Here is a 19,720-nt window from a genome sequence, read left to right as displayed (position 1 = left end):
TTAACCTGTAATCAATGAAGTAGTTAAAAGGTCTGGGGTTGATTACAGGTGTGTGGTTTTGCATTTGGAAGCTGTTGCTGTGACCAGACAACATGCGGTCTAAGAAACTCTCAATTGAGGTGAAGCAGAACATCCTGAGGCTGAAAAAAAAGAAAAAATCCATCAGAGAGATAGCAGACATGCTTGGAGTAGCAAAATCAACAGTCGGGTACATTCTGAGAAAAAAGGAATTGACTGGTGAGCTTGGGAACTCAAAAAGGCCTGGGCGTCCACGGATGACAACAGTGGTGGATGATCGCCGCATACTTTCTTTGGTGAAGAAGGACCCGTTCACAACATCAACTGAAGTCCAGAACACTCTCAGTGAAGTAGGTGTATCTGTCTCTAAGTCAACAGTAAAGAGAAGACTCCATGAAAGTAAATACAAAGGGTTCACATCTAGATGCAAACCATTCATCAGTTCCAAAAATAGACAGGCCAGAGTTAAATTTGCTGAAAAACACCTCATGAAGCCAGCACAGTTCTGGAAAAGTATTCTATGGACAGATGAGACAAAGATCAACCTGTACCAGAATGATGGGAAGAAAAAAGTTTGGAGAAGAAAGGGAACGGCACATGATCCAAGGCACACCACATCCTCTGTAAAACATGGTGGAGGCAACGTGATGGCATGGGCATGCATGGCTTTCAATGGCACTGGGTCACTTGCGTTTATTGATGACATAACAGCAGACAAGAGTAGCTGGATGAATTCTGAAGTGTACAGGGATATACTTTCAGCCCAGATTCAGCCAAATGCCGCAAAGTTGATCGGACGGCGCTTCATAGTACAGATGGACAATGACCCCAAGCATACAGCCAAAGCTACCCAGGAGTTCATGAGTGCAAAAAAGTGGAACATTCTGCAATGGCCAAGTCAATCACCAGATCTTAACCCAATTAAGCATGCATTTCACTTGCTCAAATCCAGACTTAAGACGGAAAGACCCACAAACAAGCAAGACCTGAAGGCTGCGTCTGTAAAGGCCTGGCAAAGCATTAAGAAGGAGGAAACCCAGCGTTTGGTGATGTCCATGGGTTCCAGACTTAAGGCAGTGATTGCCTCCAAAGGATTCGCAACAAAATATTGAAAATAAAAATATTTTGTTTGGGTTTGGTTTATTTGTCCAATTACTTTTGACCTCCTAAAATGTGGAGTGTTTGTAAAGAAATGTGTACAATTCCTACAATTTCTATCAGATATTTTTGTTCAAACCTTCAAATTAAACGTTACAATCTGCACTTGAATTCTTTTGTAGAGATTTCATTTCAAATCCATTGTGGTGGCATGCAGAGCCCAACTCCCGAAAATTGTGTCACTGTCCAAATATTTCTGGACCTAACTGTATATAAGATTATCTCAGTACAGGATCATTTGTTTTAAACATCCAATTGTGGAAATTATTAATTTAATATCTATTGAATAAAATTAACTTTGTTAATAGGAAAACCCCTTTAAGGCACATCACATAGTATAAATAAACAATTAGTCCTATTAAGTTTATAGAAAGAATTCTTTCCATTATTTTCTACTGATCTGTTGCTGGGGATTGTACAATGTTAAGATGATATCATCCATATGGAAACCAATTATTTATGGCCAATATCACTAAACTTAATATGCGAAATACAAAATTCTCTCCTTATTTGTCTTGCTAGGCATTCAATAGTAGGGACAAAAATTCTAAAAGTTTAATGGTCACTTTTGTTGAGTTACATTGGTAATAAAAAAAGAAAGCAGATAAGAAACTCTTTCTAGACATTGTAGCTAATGAAAAACGAATATATTTCTATTATAGCCCAAAGAAAATGACTAGGAGATGCAAATGTAGTTAAGACTGTCTGTAGATGTGCCAGACTAATGAAAGCTGCAGAGATGGCATCCAACTTATCTCAGCTATCTTAATAGGATCTACAAATCTGCTTGTGCCATCAAGATCATGTCTTGGTTTAATAAAATCCACTTAAACTCTCTTAATGAGGCAAAGAATGACATTGAAAAATTATGTTGCTAAGATCATGGTGAAAATTTTCAACTTTGACTTTTTAGTAATAAAATAGCACATTAAGTAATATGTTTTCAACTTAAAAAAAAAGATACAAATCATTTAATAAGCTATATCCTGATAAAACACTGTCCAGAGAATGTCTGTCCTCCCAGTGCCTGCCGCTTGTTTTTTTCCCAGGACTCCTGTGATGGAATCAGAAGTGTCAGCTTTATGCTAAAATTAAATTTTCGAGGATGGCTTGCGCTATTCTACCCACTTTTCATTTCCTAGTTCCCTGCGTGTTTTCAAGTCATGTAGCTCATGACAGTGCTCACAATATATGTGGTACTGTGGGTTGGGAGAAAAGTTGAAGAGAGTGGAAGTATCATAATCAGGTTCCTGAAAGTAGTGTCTTCACACGGTATGCCCTATTGTAGAACAGTGGAAGCATTGTGCTCTTTTGTCTGCATGTATCAAGTGTCACAAATAAGAAGATGTGACAAGAAAAGGGGGGCGACTGGAAAGGAAACCCTACGCTGACCCTTAGACTATGCATACCCTAGGCTATCCCTCAACCCAGTGGTACGCTTAATGGTAGCGAGGGTTGGGCCCCCAACATCACCCTGTCTCCTGTCCTTGTCACTAATGGTATGACCCCTCTCACCAAACCACCACCCAGGGGGAGGGCAAGGACAGAAGTGGGAAAAGTAGGAAACCCCAAAAGGCAATAATGACAGACAAAGGTACAAACAAAACTCACTCACACCTAATATCAAAAATAGGAAATGACAAAAGGTGTACAGGGAGGGGAAAACACAGAAAGGACAAAGTAACAAAACAGGCTACCTTCACATGCTCCAATGCAACAAACAGCAATAGTAGCAGCAGAATAAAACACTCCTCACACCTCCAGGCCTGGCTCAGAATGAACTGAAAATCAAGTATCCTCTGCTGGAACCAGAGGCTTGTATCCAGGCTGGAAGTAGTCATCAGAAAAATCACCTGGGCAGAGCTAATGAGCTTGCTGCTAGCAACGAAAAACAGACATTAAATCTGTAACTGCCAAAGAAAAAGCAAAATATATCTTTGTACCGTGTTAGCCAGTAGAGAAAAAAAAAATTGTTTAAAAGAACAGAGAGTCCTCAGTGGTTGATACCTTTTAATGGCTAACTGAAAAGATGGTAATAATTGCAAGCTTTCGAGACTACTCAGGTCTCTTCATCAGGCATGGTATAACACAAAATCTGAAGAGTCACGTATTTATACACAACAGGACTTAGAATAGTGCAGTAAAAAAAAAAAAAAAAAAAAAAAGAACAAGTTATATGAAACAGAACTATCTCTATGGCAGGGGGACAAGCTGTTCTAGCCATAAATACTGAAAAGCATACATTTAATGTGAAAAGCCTTGAGAGATAAAAGAGGCCCTGAGCCTGTCACTAACCTCACCCAGAGGCGACCGTGACATCAAGCTTGTGTATGCTAGGTACAAGAGCGTTAAAGCTCATTCAAACATCAATGATTTTTCTCTAACACAAAAAAGTCTGCGTTTCATCATCGTTTTGATCAGAGTGTCATCAGAATTTCATCACTGTGTCAATTTTTATCATAGTTACACAGATTAAAAAAAGACCTAGGTCAATCTAGTTCAACCTTCCTCCACAAGTTCTACATTTTGTCCCTAATATGGGCTTCACACGGTACGATCTATCGTGCGATTGCACGAGCGATCGTGCCCGCCCCCGTCGTTTGTGCGTCACAGGCAATTAGTTGCCCGTGGCGCACAAAGTCGTTAAACCCCCATCACACGTACTTACCTGCTGAGCGACTTCGCTGTGGGCAGCGAACATCCACTTTCTGAAAGGGGGAGGGACGTTTGGCGTCACAGCGACATCACACAGCGCCCATCCCGCCCACCTCCTTCCTTCTGCATTGCCGGCGGGAGCCGCAGGACGCAAATAAGCTGTGTTCATCGTTCCCGGGGTATCACACGGAGCGATGTGTAATGCACTGGGTACGATGAACAACCGGCGCCATTAAAAATAAACAATTTTTTAAAAATAAGTGACGAGTACACGACTCACGATTTGTGAGCGATTCTGCATCGCTCGGAGGTGTCCCACGAAACGATGTCACAAGCGATGCCGGATGTGCGTCACGAAAACCGTGACCCCGGCAATGCATCGCGCGATAGCTCGTCTCACGTGATGCCCTCATAAGTCACTTATAACCAACAATGTTGTGTGCACTGAGGAAATCATCCAGCCCATCAGAGTTTGGTTAAAATTTCACGAGATTTTTTATATGAAAAAAATGAATTCATGTAGGTTTCGTAAGTTTCTTCTACCAAATAGTCAATGAAAAAGGACAGCTCTGATGGCTTACGACTACTGTCTATTTTACACAAACCTACAGACATGCATTGGCAAGTTTGATCACATGAAATTGAAAATGTCTCTGTGATTTTGTGTAGACCAATCAGTCTGCAAAAATACATGGACATGTGGACATGAGTTATAATAATGGGCACAAGTACGACCCTTGAAAACCATAGATAGAACTCTTATGAGAAAAACTAATGTTGGAATGTGGATGTAATTGCTGTGGAGACTGGAGAAAATAACTGGTAGACTTAATGTCTGTGCCGCCAGATAATGTACTTAGTGTCTTGTGGTCACAGGTCAGAGGACATAAAGGAGGCACAAAGCAAAATGACACAAATATAGTTTAAGCCAGTGAATGTATTTGGGGGTTAAGGGGATTATCAGCTTCGGTAACAGGGGACTAAAGCTGTAATAAATGAGTTACTGAGATATGAATACAAGACTTAAAGTATTCATTAGTAGGGTCATTTGGGTTATGGGATTCATTGATCTGTAAAGATATACAACTCATGGAATCCTTTAATGGCCTGCTTACATTACATGTTGTGTTGCACTAAATGACCACCGGTCAGCTACTTGTTTGCTGTTTGGAGGTCTTAAAATAGCCTGTGTATGCAGGTTGTCTGCACTCCAGAGACACACTGAGTGATCTGTGGTAGACAGTTGTTCACAATAATCATGTAGTGTATATGGACTTTAGCATTGTGGGGGTTTGGTGAGATATATGAGCCACTCCTTTTATATTCTGGGAATATAGAAGTGTAACAATAAGTAGTTAATCAATTCTGATATTGGTTTTGGAGTATCGTTAGCCTTTTATGCTTTTTATAATGTATAAAAAAAGTAATAGGAAACAAAAGTACTGATTAATTATCTTTCAGGACACAAATGTTATTCTAACTAGTGACAGAAATATAAAACATATTATAACCTTGATTTGGATTTAGTTTGACTAGCTGTGAGTGCAACGCCCTGTGCTCGGCGGCAGCCGAGCCGCTCGGGTCCGGACCTTCAGTGGGTGGCTCGAGGGTCTCCGGACCCGGGGGTCCTGCGGTCACGTCGATCAAAAGGGGTTTGGTGGTTTGGGGACGTAGGTGTACAGCCGGAGCCGTGTTTGAGTTCGTGACGCCACCCACGAGATGTGGTGAAGGTGGACACCACCGCTGCAGTTATGGGGCACTCGGGGGAGCTGTTATGCAGCAAGTTGTTAACCCCTCCATGGGCAGGGATGGTGGCCCCGGGACCTGTTGGGGGTGTTTGGCGGTGCAGGGAGATGGGCGGCCGGAGGGCACTGATCTACTCACTATTAGTAAACACACGAGTCTCTGGTAAACCAAAGTGATGGTGGTCGGTGCCCGCAGCTGGCTACAGTCTGGTCCCCCACCCGGTTGGTGGTCTCTGCCTTTCTCCTGCACCTGTTTGTGGACTACCTGCGCTTGCAACTTCAGGAGTCCACTCCCCGGCTTGTGGTTGCCTGAGGAGCCCTTTGCCCACAGACACTGGCCCGTGGGATCTCTCTGTCGTGGCTGTGGCGGTGGCTTTCTATCCCCCTCGTTTGGCTGTTGCCTTCAGTCGGGACTTTGGGTGGGACAGGATCTATTATCTCGGCCGCAATTAGTTAATTAGAAATAAAAGTATCCGCAATCGTGGAATTACATATGCGGCTATCAATTGACCGCTATAGCACGACCTTAGCATACAATTTAATACAAGGAGAACAAAAGGACTTAACGGTGCAAGAGAGTAAGGTCATCATAAATAAATCAAAATCACAACCATAGTTACTGCATATAAAAATTAATTTTATTACAAAGAGTATAAAAACAGGTTGGATTTTCATAATATATGTGTACTTTAGTATAGAAAATTAGTGATCACAGTGAAAAAATGAGGACAGCAAAAAGCAGCACAATACCTAAACATGTCAGATGTAACAAACAGTGCCGGCACTTTCTCCTATTTACTCCCCCTTATGAAGCTGAGGCGAGACGCGTAGGGGCACACGAGTTGTGATTCTGACCAGCGCAGTCTGACATATGGGTAAGCCTGATTGATTGTATTTTTTGAAATTCTCCGAGCTAACCTCTTTTTTGAGTTATTGACATACAATGGAGATTTCATGTATTCAAAGTGAAGTGTAATTTACTTGTTACCTTCATTTAATTCAATCAGTCTCTCTTTACCTGGCTATTCCCATGGCTTTTTACCTCATATATATCTTCTATTACTATGTTTCATGGGTCAGCTTTTCATCTGTTTGTTACATCTGACATGTTTAGGTATTGTGCTGCTTTTTGCTGTCCTCATTTTTTCACTGTGATCACTAATTTTCTATACTAAAGTGTAACGGGGGCAGGGGGCGCCTCAGGGGTTGTAGGCGCGGTCTTCCGCCTAGGGGGCGGCAGGCTGACCCCTGGACCGGCCGTCACTGTTAGATCAGAGGTGTTGTTTGTGGGGCAGAGTGTAGGTGGCAGGGACACTTCCATGTGGGCCATTTGCTTCTTGGTGACACCTTTTTCTCTCGGCTCACAGGTCTCTTCACCACTCCCACTAAAGAGCCACAGACAGGCAGTTGATGAACCAAGAAACATTTTATTGATCTCAACTTCCGCTCTTCTTTACACCCTTCAGCATCAAGTCACTTCGGATTACAGCTTACACTTCTTGCTGACGGTTTCCTCTTTCCCCGGTAACTTTCCCTTGCCTGCAGGGGACATGCGTTAACCCCCTAGTAGCTGCACACTGAACCCGGATTTACTATAGGGCAGATCTAGCACAGACTACCGGCTCCGGATAAGTTCTCACCTCTCCACTTCTTTGCGGGGGAACTACTTCACTTGTTTTCTACGGGCGTTCCCATTTACCTTCTTGTCTTTGTCAGGGCACTACCCTTCGCCTGCAGGGGCCACTTGTTATCCCCCTGATAGCTGCACTGCACTGTAGTACACACTACCGGCTTTGGGACTAGTCTTGACTCTTCCACTTCTTCTGCCACTGCACCACTTCCACACTCTGCCCCGTCACCTCAGACTTCTTTCTCCAGTCACATCTCACTGCACACTGGACTCTGCATTCAGAACCCTTCCTTCCCCACCTAGGCTGCCCTGCCCCTTCCTTCCCTGCCACTGTTACCAGGGGAACCACTGCTCTACACTGGCACCTAGTGGGGAAACAGTTTATGACAGGTAACATTTTACCATTAACATCTACAATTTGCCACCATACTACTGTGGCGTCTTCAGGGGGGGGGGAAACGCTCCTTCACTACCAGGGGTCCGACTACCCCTTACAAAAGTACACTTATATATTATGAAAATCCAACCTGTTTTTATACTCTTTGTAATAAAATTAATTTTTATATGCAGTAACTATGGTTGTGATTTTGATTTATTTATGATGACCTTACTCTCTTGCACGTTAAGTCCTTTTGTTCTCCCTGTATTAAATTAGTTAATTAGCTAGCCCCCAGTAGCTTCTGGACCTAGCTTCAGGGTCTGAGTACCCTACTTTGTGCTCTGGTTTCCGAGTCGGTTCCCCAGGTCGCTACCGGCGGGCCACTACCCTGTCCCGGTCCACCACGGTTCCACTGAGCCATCTTCCCGGCTCCTGCAGGCAGAGGCCTCAATATGCCTCCTAGCCAAAGGTGCCCGGGCTCCTACCCTGGCATCTGTCAGTCTGCTACAGGCCTGTCACACAGTGAGAATAATTCCCAATGAAAGAACCATGAGGTAAACACGCTACCGGCATATTTTTCTACCGGCACTACTCACAATTGACACAAGAACAGGAGAAAAGCGAGTATATATGCAAATATAAAGATTTTTATTAGTGAAAAAGATACACACACAAAAAACAGCAATTGATCACAATTTAAAAACAACTACCAATAAATCAAGGGGGGGCACATGGTATTAAATTCAATGAAATTCTTGTCTGTCTCAAATAGCCGTGAGAGAGGTGAAACAAACCAAATGAATGGTGGGCGATGGATTGGCAGGACATAATACAGAAACGTAGTGATGTGGTCAAACTCAACCTGTATACAATACAAGGGTGTAGAGGCACCCGTATGACTGAAGGGATCCCGGGTATCAAGGGAAATTGAAGTAATACACGATAAATTTCGTGTGGTACATTACCATAAAAGAGAAGGGACTACGGACAGGCCGGGTGAGTAGAAAAAGGTCTCATGTCTGCTCAGAATAAATTGGCCGAATGTTGAATATAATATTAAAATATTATTCAAAAGAAAATTATCTGAGGAGGCAGGAGTATCAGGGAAGTGGAACCACAATCACTAATGTATCAAAAAAACATTATAAATGTTTCAGAAGAAATCATGAAGTACAAGGTTGTCATAAAAAGACCCAAATTGAGAGGTATAACACCACAGAAATCTTTAGGTCAGTCATAGCAGCATAATGAGAATGATAATAAAGTGCAAGTGCATCTAGGCTAGACTGAGGTCCAAGTAGCTTCATACATATAGGACACATGGGTCATAAAGAATACTATGATCAAGATGTGACAAAGACAAAACCTGATACATAATCAATACACAGTGGACATACCCAAAAGGAGCAGGATCACCACCGACACGCGTTTCGCGGAGGTACTGTTGCTTTCTCAAGGAAGAAACCCTTTCCTGGGGAACCCTCGGAGCCGGCTACGACCAACCTCACATACTGCTGTGGGACCCCATACTCAACAGCCTGCGCCTCCTTTCCACGAGCACCTTGCCGCTGGTCTTCAACGAGGTACCGGGGAGCTGCGGGTGCAGCCTCCGTTACGGCCGGGCGGACTACTGGGGCCGATGTCATCTCTGTTGCGGCCGGGCGGACTGCCGGGGCCGACGTCATCTCTGTTGCGGCCGGACGGACTGCCGGGGCCGGATGGGATGTCGTCAGCGGTGCCGGAGCAACGGTGACGGTAAGGCCTGAGGGCCCAGCAGCTGGGTCCTCCCCCATAGATGGTATGGGCTTTGCTGCCACGGTTGGGGCGTTGGCTGCGGGCACGGGCGACGAGGGAAATGGCGTGGCTGACAAGAGCAGGCCGGGCCCCTCAGCTGGGACGGCCAGTTCCTGGGAAACATAGGGGCGTGGGTCACAGCTTACCCGCTCCTCCGAGATCATCTCCACTTCACGCGCCTGGACGGCTGCAGCCATGACCTTCATCTCCGACAGCCACTTCGCCAGCATGAAGTGAGCTTAGGCCTGGATACTCCGACACATCTTTCCGCGTTGGTGTCTAGGAACGGGTTTCTGTAGAGTCCTGGTGTCCCTGCACTTATCAGCTGTGGTTACATCAGCTCTTCCCGCTTCTCCCCCTTGGTCTTTTTGTGGCACTGCTCTCTCTGGCCGGTAAGTTTCGCTTTTCGACTTCCGGGTCTGCTTTACAGCCGTGTTCCCAGGGGGCGGGGCTTCAGTTCTCATGCTCTTTTCGTGGGGAAGACGACTCTGGTGGGAATCTTCGCGCCAAAAGATGGTGGCAAGATGGTGGATTTTGAAAATTTCACAACGGATCACCGCTGACTTTACTTCAAGGCGCACTTCCACAAGGTAAATGGATGGGTAAGTATCCTGTTCGTGACGCCAGAAATCGAGGTGTGCCGCCCCGTGCTTGGCGGCAGCCAAGCCGCTAGGGTCTGGACCTTCAGTGGGTTGCTCGAGGGTCTCCGGACCCGGAGATCCTGCGGTCACGACGATCAAAAGGGGTTTGGTGGTTTGGGGATGTAGGTGTACGGCCAGAGCTGTGTTTGAGTTCGTGATGCCACCCATGGGATGTGGTAAAGGTGGACACCACCGCTGCAGTTATGGGCACCCAGGGGAGATGTTATGCAGCAAGTTGTTAACTCCTCCGTGGGCAGGGATGGTGGCCCCGGGATCCGTTGGGGGTGTTTGGCAGTGCAGGGAGACGGGCGACCGGAGGGCACTGATGTACTCACTATTAGTAAACACACGAATCTCTGGTAAACCAAGGTGATGGTGGTCGGTGCCTACAGCCGGCTGCAGCCTGGTCCCCCACCCGGTTGGTGGTCTCTGCCTTTCTCTTGCACCTGTTTGTGATGGTGGACTACCTGCACTTGCAACTTCAGGAGTCCGTTTCCCAGCTTGTTGTTGCCTGAGGAGCCCTTTGCTTGTAGACGCTGGCCCGTGGGATCTCTCTGCCATGGCGGTGGCTTTCTATCCCCCTCGTTGGGCTGTTGCCTTCAGTCAGGACTTTGGGTGGGACAGGACCTATAGTCTTGGCCGCAATCAGTTAATTAGCTAGCCCCCAGTAGCTTCTGGACCAAGCTTCAGGGTCTGAGTACCTCCCTTTGTGCTCCGGTTTCCGAGTCGGTTCCCCAGGTCGGTACTGGCGGGCCACTACCCTGTCCCGGTCAACCACGGTTCCACTGAGCCATCTTCCTGGCTCCTGCAGGCAGAGGCCTCCGTATGCCTCCTAGCCAAAGGTGACCGGACTCCTACACTGGCACCTGTCAGTCTGCTACAGGCCTGTCACACAGGCCTGACCTTCTCCACTAACAGACTCCAACTAGAAACTGACTACTTTTCCCACCTCAGGCTCTCTGAACTCCTCGGTGGGCGTGGCGAACTACCTGGCTCCGCCCCCTGGTGTGTCCATCAAGCACTGAGGGGGGTGACTAGGGTTTTAATGTTTGGCTGCTGTCACCTTGTTAGGGGACTGGTGTAGTACGGGGCCCTATTTGTGACTACCTGGCCCGGCCAGGGCGTCACATGAGCACCAGCTATTATGTTCTGTCTGTCGAACCTCTTCATAATGTGCTGATAGTCGGTAACGTTGGTAACGTAGATCTCCACAATTTTAAAACATTATTGTTCAGTGAAATTCCTTCCAAGTTAGTAGGTTTTGCACAGTTAGATTTTGTATACAAAACAATGTTTGTTTTTTGCTTAGGCTGCTAGTAGTAGATAGTTAAACAAAGCTTTAGCTAAAAGGAGTATTGAAAACTCAGCAATGGCAGCTAATTTTAATTGTAAACAAAAGCTTTTTCTCAAATACTACATTTGTTTTTTCATTGCTATTGTATACAGCCAATGTATCCAATGCCCAGTATCCTCTGAACCATTACTAATTCTGCCAGGCAATTGGCAAGATGCTTACTAAATACTAATGTTCTTACGGACTACAGCTCAGTAACAATACACAAGTAGTGAAAGAATGTGATTGCATATCAGCACTGGAGCTATTCTTTAGCCCTCATTCAGACATCTGCGAATTAACTAAAACTTTTATCCATGTTTTTCACTGATATAACAAATACACACTATATGAAAACAATATTCCTTCACAATATTCCTCTAAATGGCTGGGTTTCTTACTTTGTGGTGTTTATCATAGAAAGTTTACTAACTCGGATGGCTGTGAGCATTTTATGATTAAGTTTAAAATTAGATGTTCGACTATTGGTGTTATATGGTATTGAGTTCCCATGTAAAAAAACATACATGTTCTGTACTAAACGATTGCTATCTACTAGATTTACATAATAGCTGAAAAATATAAAAAGTGTCAGGGGTTGCCTTCCTGTTTATCCATAAACAAGAATGCTGCGGAGACACCATCACATGTTTCTCAATGCTGGCAGGAAACTAGCCAGGTCTTTCACCGGGAAGGAACAACCACGGCAAGGGCAGCCTCCAGTCAAGGAGACAGCCTATGCCAAACATGGTATCCATCTACAGACAGCTGTTTCGGGGTATTTTCCCCTCATCAGTGTGGAGTAGGAAACTGGCTAGTGGGAGCAATGCCTAGTAGAAGACTGCATAGGTAAGGATGGTTGACCTCAGGGAGATCAACATCCAACACCACGGTGACACCATCACGTGTTTCTCAACGCAGTGACACTAGAACAAGGCCCCCTGGGAATATATGCAAAACAAGAATGCCGTGGAGACACCATCACATGTTTCTTAATGCTGGCAGGAAACTAACCAGGTCTTTCACCGTGAAAGAACTTGTTTTGCATATTTTCCCAGGGGGCCTTGTTCTAGTGTCACTGCATTGAGAAACATGTGATGGTGTCTCCGCGGTGTTGGATGTTGATCTCCCCGAGGTCAACCATCCTTACCTATGTTTATCCATAAAGACAGTATTCCCCTTCCTGTCTGCCTTGCCATGTGTCGTTTGTCATCTCTGTGGAGCATGAAATTATCACTGGCCTTACCTTAATCTGGTCTATGATGTGATACTGCAGAGCCAGTGCCGGTCACCAGATAATAAAAAAAAAAGAAAGAAAAAAAGAAAGAAAATAAGAATAAAGCAAGCGCTTCATACTTATTGATTTCCGCACGACAATACAATGCTTTCGGGGTCGCTCATTCTACTGCTGGGACCGCAAATTATCTTCATGCATATGCACTGCTTCCCATGCCTACTGGCAGTCCCTGAGTCTATGAGTGGTTGCATTCAAACAGCGTCCCCACCCTGAGTGACAGCATGTCTAACTGCTTTCAATCACACATGTTATGTCAGTCTAGATTGGTGTAAAAATAAATAAATAAATTGGCCTAAGGTCCCCATATTATGATACCCATCCATGATAAAGCATACGGCTACAGGCTGCAGCCTCCAGCAGTGCATGTTATCTCAGCTGTGTATCAAAATAAGAAGAACCACATGTGGCTTTTTACAAACATTTTTAAATAAGTAATTTTAAAAAAATGGCTAGCAGTGCCCACCCAATTTTGATATCCAGCCATGATAAAGCCAGCAGCTGGGAACTAGCATTTTCAAACTGGGGAGGCCCTACTTATTTCCCCTCCCTAGCCTAAAAATTGCAGCCAGCAGGCACTCTGGATTGTCGCATTCATTAGATGCGACAATCCTGGAACTTTATCCAGCGCATCCACATTGTCCCAATGCGATGGCAATCGGGGTAATAAAGGGTTAATGACAGCTCACAGTTGCCACTAAGCCCTAGATTAGTAATGGGAGGCATCTATGAAACCCCCCATTACAAATCTGTAAGTTAAAAGAAATAAGCTCAAACACTGAAAAAAAATCTTTATTTGAAATAAATACAGAAAAACCCAACTCTCTTTCACCCCTTTAGTAACCTCCCAAACACCCAGGTCTGATGTAATAAACATGAGATACCACGACGATTCCAGCTCCGTTCACTGCTGCTCATTCTCTGACTGAAGCTCATAGCAGGTGGTCATATTCTATGCCCGTGTGCTGTCAACTTTAGATGTAGCAGAGCCATAATCGTTGTAGGACCTCGTGTGGCTTTACGTTGGACTTGGGTGTTTTGGGGGGTTAATAAATGGTTGAAAAAGAGTGTGTTTTTAGTATTTTATTTCATATAAAGGATTTTTTTTGATGTTTCTGTTTATTTCTTTGCACTTACAGATTCTAATGGGGGAGGTCTAATAGACACCTCCATTACTAATTTAGGGTTTAGTGGCAGCTGTGAGATCTTATTAACCCCTTATTACCCCAATTGGCACCGCACCAGGGCAATTGGGATGAACTGGGTAAAGTGCAGTGATTGTCATATCTAATGGATGCAACAATTTTTGAGGGGCTGCAGTCTGCTATTTTTAAGCATGGGTCTCCCCAGCATGAGGATATCAGCCCCCCGCTGTCAGTTTTATCATGGCTGGGTATCAAAATTAGGGTGGACTGCACACCAGTTTTTTAAATATGTATTTGAAAAATTAAAACAAATCACATGCCGTATATGTTATCTGTGCTGGGTATCATAATATGAAGTGACCCTATGCCAATTTTTGTATTTATTTTTACAGCAATAGAGAAACACACACAGTGTCTCTGTTTGAAAGGTGGAGGAGGGAAGCAGTAAATAGGTATGAAAGATAATGAGCGGCACCGGAGGTAGCGTTAGAACCCCGTGGCGACTGGTAAGTATAAAGCACCTGCTCTAATCCCCCTATCCCTTCTACCACCATTTTTAAGCTCCTCATTCAGGTCATAGACTTATATGGGGACCAGTGACCTGCCAGATATCCGGATCAATTCCGGGCCCGAACCAGGTTGTCTTTTTTAACCCAGTTGGACCCACTGATCCCGGGTATCTGCAAGTCCGCCTATCCCTGCTAATGATATTTTCAAACATGTAGTAGGTAGATATGTGGTAATCAATTTGGATTACATTTTAATTTATTCGCCTGACCTAGTCACACCAGGTACATGTGAGGCAGGTTTTCCAGGTACTTAAGAAGAATACACTCTTTGTCAAGTCAGAGAAATGTATGTTCACCATTCAGGAGATTCAATTTCTGGGGTATTTATTATACACCGGTTTTCGTATGGATCCCACTATTGTCCAGGCAGTTCTAGACTGATATCTTCCTGAAAATCTGAATCTTGGTTTTGCCAACTATTACCATAGGATCATAAAAATCTTTTCGATAGTGGTTAAACCATTAACGAAGATGCACGGGAGAGACAGACTTTTTGGGATTGTCTAATCAGGCTCGTGTGGCATTGCTTCTATAAAAAAAAAGCTTCTCATCTACTCCGGTCCTCGTACTGCGCAATGTCACCCAACCATTTATAACAAATAAAATAGTAAGGAAAGGTGAAAATTGAGACCCCATAGGGCTCCCTCATTTTGCAAAAAAATTGGTGGCTAAAAAAGGTAACAGTCTTGGCAATATTTTGTCCTCCAGCTTATTTACAGAAACAAACCCCCCAAAAAAAATAAAAAAATGGTTATCTACTATTGTTTTTTTTAGCTGTGGGAATAATTGCAATATGTGCCCTTTTGCCAAAAAAAAGAAATATGTTTTAATGCCCAAACATAAAACACACGTCATAGGTAGTTTTGTTAACTGTGATTCCAACCATTTGATCTATTGCATGGAATGCACCAAGTGCAACTTCCATATGTAGGATGCACTATAAGAAAAAATAAAAAAAGAGAGTCAGAACACTCGTATATAACATAATTAAAAAGAACCGCACTTATTCTGGGGCAGTTAAACATTTTATCGAGGTGCATGATGGGGATACGTCAGGTTTGGAGTGTTTTAGTATGCTAAGGGTTGCACGCCCAGTAAGAGGTGGAAATTAGTCATTGTGTTTGTTTTAAACATTTTTCTCATGTCATTCTAATAAAGGAAAAACTATTTTATTCCTGCAGATTCTTCATATTCTTTTTTTCTTGATGGAAAACAACCTTCTTTATAAAATACTGATGTTTTGAGACTTGATTTAAAATAGTTACAGTAGGGCAGTATTTATGTGACAAGTAGGGCTAGGTGCAAATTATGTCTGTACACCTAGCCTACAGCGTACTTTATATCACTATAGGTGACCAATCACAAGATAGAGACTGAAAGTGTGTTCTGTTGGCCTCCATGTTCTCAGTATGGAACTGCTTATACAGAGTATTAGGCAAGGAACTGATTCCAGATGCCCTAGCATACCTGAAATCACTGGTGCTGGCTAGGTGTGTGGACTTGTGTTGTATGAGCTGTGAACCCACAGCCCACATATTGCAGCTGATGTCAGCAGGCAAGAACTGGATAACGACTCACAAGGAGACCAACATTTATTTATTTTCAAACAACAACTCTACTTAATGGTTCTTTCTTTTCAACAACTTTACACGCCAGACAGGGGGCACATATCTTCTAGCATGTTACAGTTTTGCAAGGCAGGTTCAGACAAACTCTAAAGGCTACTTTACACGCTGCGATATTGGTACCGATATCGCTAGCATGGGTATCCGCCCCCATCTGTTGTGCGACATGGGCAAATCGCTGCCCGTGCCGCACAACATCGCCCAGAGATGTCACACATACTTACCTGCCCGGCGATGTCGCTGTGACCGGCGAACCGCCTCCTTTCTAAGGGGGCGGTTCGTTCAGCATTAGCGACGTCACAGCTGCGTCACTGAACCGCCGCCCAATAGAAGCGGAGGGGCGGAGATGAGTGGGACGAACATCCCGCCCACCCCCCTCCTTCCGCATTGTGGCCGGGACGCAGGTAAGGAGAGGTTCCTCGTTCCTGCGGTGTCACACGGAGCGATGTGTGCTGCCCCAGGAACGACGAACAACCTCGTTACTGCTGCAGTAACGATTTTTGAGAATGGATCCCCATGTCATCGTTGAGCGATTTTGCATGTTTTTGCAACGATGCAAAATCGCTCATAGGTGTCACACGCAACGGCATCACTAATGCGGCTGGATGTGAGTCACCAATTCCATGACCCCAATGAGTTCGCATTAGCGATGTCGTAGCGTGTAAAGCCCGTTTAAGATCCCAGTGGGTTTCTTCAGATCTTGCTGGTCCTGTGAGTCCCAACGTAAACCCAGCACATCATAACAGTACAGTTTGTAAGGCTATGTGCGCACGTGTGCGCTCTGCACCGCACACAATAGGTCCGCTTCAGAGCGCAGCTGAAAAGCTCCGTTCTGAAGCACCTGGTGCCTGCAGAATTTGTGCGCTCTGCATGCTGCCTCTCCCTATAGACAGCATGCAAAGCGCACGAAAGAAGTGACATGTCACTTCTTAGAATGCACGCTTCGGGCAGCTGCCCAATCGCTGCGTTCTAATACGCCACATGCGCACGTCTCATGCACAATCTTCATAGATTGTGCTGGGGACTCAGGACGCATGCAGTTACGCTGCTGTGCAGAACGCAGCGTAACTGCATACAAAACGCACACGTGCGCACATAGCCTAACCATCATGACTGGAATAAAGCTTTGTACTCCTGGAGAAACTGCTTGGGCCATTGCCTATGTTCACACGCCAATTAAGATTAATCCGGTACCTTGACAGTTAAGAGGCCTCTCTCGTTTCAATGCTGTTCATACTGTATGTCTCGGTCAACACTTGAGGTTCACGCTATATCACCTTCCTTCTCCTTTCCCTCTCCTTTGTTGCCACAAGCCACCCACTGTATATGACCTTCATAACAGACTGAAATTATGTCCATCACTTTAACTCACTAGGTCTTCACACAACTGAACTTTCCAGAATGAACCATCACTTTGCACTGAACCCCCCCATGGTGGGCTAGCCCCAACACTTATTGCATAACTATCATTTTAATTTTTATTTCTTAACCCCGTAACGACCGCCGACACACTTTTTAACAGCAGCAGGAAAGGGTACTTATTCCTTTGCACCGCTTTTTAAAGGCGCTCAGGAAAAAGGGTATAGCGTCTCCCAGCTTCAGAAAATCTCCGTGATTTCAGCTACAAGGGGTAGTTTAGACCCTGGAGATCATGATTCGGGCTAGTTTTTCCAATACCCAGTCACATGATTGCTGTTATAAACCATATAACAGTGACCTTGCGAAAGTTAATGCAGCACCGGTAAAAAAAAAGGATTAAAGGGAACTGGTCAGCAGAAATTTTGCACTAAACCTAAAAGATTCCCCCTCTGCAGCTCTTGGACTGCATTCTGGAAAGGTTCCTGTTGCTATTGTGCCCACATTGAGACCTAAATAAAGAGTTTATAAAGTCTTACCTTTTTGTATGCAAATCTTTTTTTATGGTCACGGGGGCGGGCTGTCTTGCGTCTGTTATTCTCCCTCCTGCCGCTTTACGCCAGCCTCCATCGCTTATTTCCATACCTGAGGACGCCGCCCAGTGCTCCTGAGGTCTCGCGCATGCCCAGTGCCACTCTTGCGGGACTGAGCACTGTGCACAGTGTGACCGCTGGTGACATGATTGCGCAGGCATGAGATTATGGGCGGCGCTGTGATTGTCATCAGCAAGTACCCGCCCATAATATCGTGCCCGCGCTTCTCACTCTGCCTCCACCGTTATGCGCAAGCACTGGCCATATGACCCCCACGTCACCTCCTACCCATCTATTTCCTGCTCCAGTGCTTGATGCCAGGTGACATTACACAGCTGGTATCCACCATACCATATATATATATATATATATATATATATATATATATATATATATATTACCCCGTTTTCCACTGCAACAAGGCAACAGGATGAGCCAAGGCAAAGTGCCAGGGTTAGCGCATACAATGTATGCTCCACTTATAAAGCGCCTGCGGCCTGCTAATTTTAAGCTGGGAAGGGCCAAATAACCATGGCTCTTCCCACCCTGAGAATACTAGATCACAGGTGTCCGCTTTACCATGGCTGGTAATCCAATTTGCGGGGACCTCATGTTTTTTTTAATTATTCATTTTTAACCTGTTTTTGATTACCAGCCAACGTGAATCTGTCAGCTGTGGTCTAAAGGCTGCATCCATCTGCTTTAGCCTAGTTGGCTGTCAAAAACGGGGGGATCCCATGTCGTTTTTTTTTTATTTTTTATTTATTTATTTTTTTCCAAATGCAAGGCTAAGCACCCTTTAGTGCCACATGAAAGTCACTAAAGGGTAGAGATGAGCGAGCCTCTGAAGGCTGAAGGCTCAAGTTCAGTTAGGTTCATCGAATGGACGCTCCATTCGAGTTCAGCTCGGCGAACCGTTCGACGAACCTCTCGAGCCCCATTGAAACTAATGTCAGGCAAACACAAACACATAAAAATACATTATAAATGTACACATACAGTTAATAAAAATTGCAATTACACTTACAGGTCCCCGCGACGCATCCTGCACTCTGTCTCCCGCCGCTTTTTCTTCCGATAATCGCTGCATCATCCCGGGAACCAGCACTGATGATAGGCCCTTCCGTGACGTCAAAAAAAGCATGTGACCAGTCACGTGTCTATTATCTCATTGGCTACAGACTGGTCACATGGCTATGACATCATGCCAGGTCCTGTCATTGCATCTCTCCGGTACGCGGTGGTCGTTCCAGCATCTTCGTATACTGGCGAAATGCTCGGCACATGGTCGGCTTCCCCGTTCCGCTTCCCCGTTCCGTTATTCACCGGCTGCCACAGCTGGTCAATAGCGGAGATCACCGTTGCTATAGCAACCCGCCTGTCAACGGTGACATCACCGCTTACAGCCTGCAGGCTCTGCTCACTGACTGAGTGATTAGACTGAACGGGGAGCAGCAGCATCCTTCCTCCCATGCAGTGCTGTCTGATGTAGCAGAGCTGCATGGGTTGAAGAAGAAAGAAGACAGAAGACCATGGATCATGGAGGGATAAAAGGGATTAATAAACATGGAGTCTCTAATGTGTCTGTGTATTTATTTCTATTAAAGAATTTTTTCTCTGTGTGGTGTCCTTTTTTAACCCTTTATTGGATATTCTTAATGGCCGGGTCAAACTTGCCTGACATTAAGAATCTCTGACTTAATACTAGCTAGTAAAACAAAGCTAGTATTAACTCATTATTACCCAGCAAGCCACCTGGCTTCAGGGCAGCTGGAAGAATTGGAT

Source organism: Anomaloglossus baeobatrachus, chromosome 3 (assembly GCF_048569485.1).
Source record: "Anomaloglossus baeobatrachus isolate aAnoBae1 chromosome 3, aAnoBae1.hap1, whole genome shotgun sequence".
Taxonomy (NCBI): Eukaryota; Metazoa; Chordata; class Amphibia; order Anura; family Aromobatidae; genus Anomaloglossus; species Anomaloglossus baeobatrachus.
The sequence above is the reverse complement of the archived record's forward strand: the minus strand, read 5'-3'. Positions refer to the sequence as shown.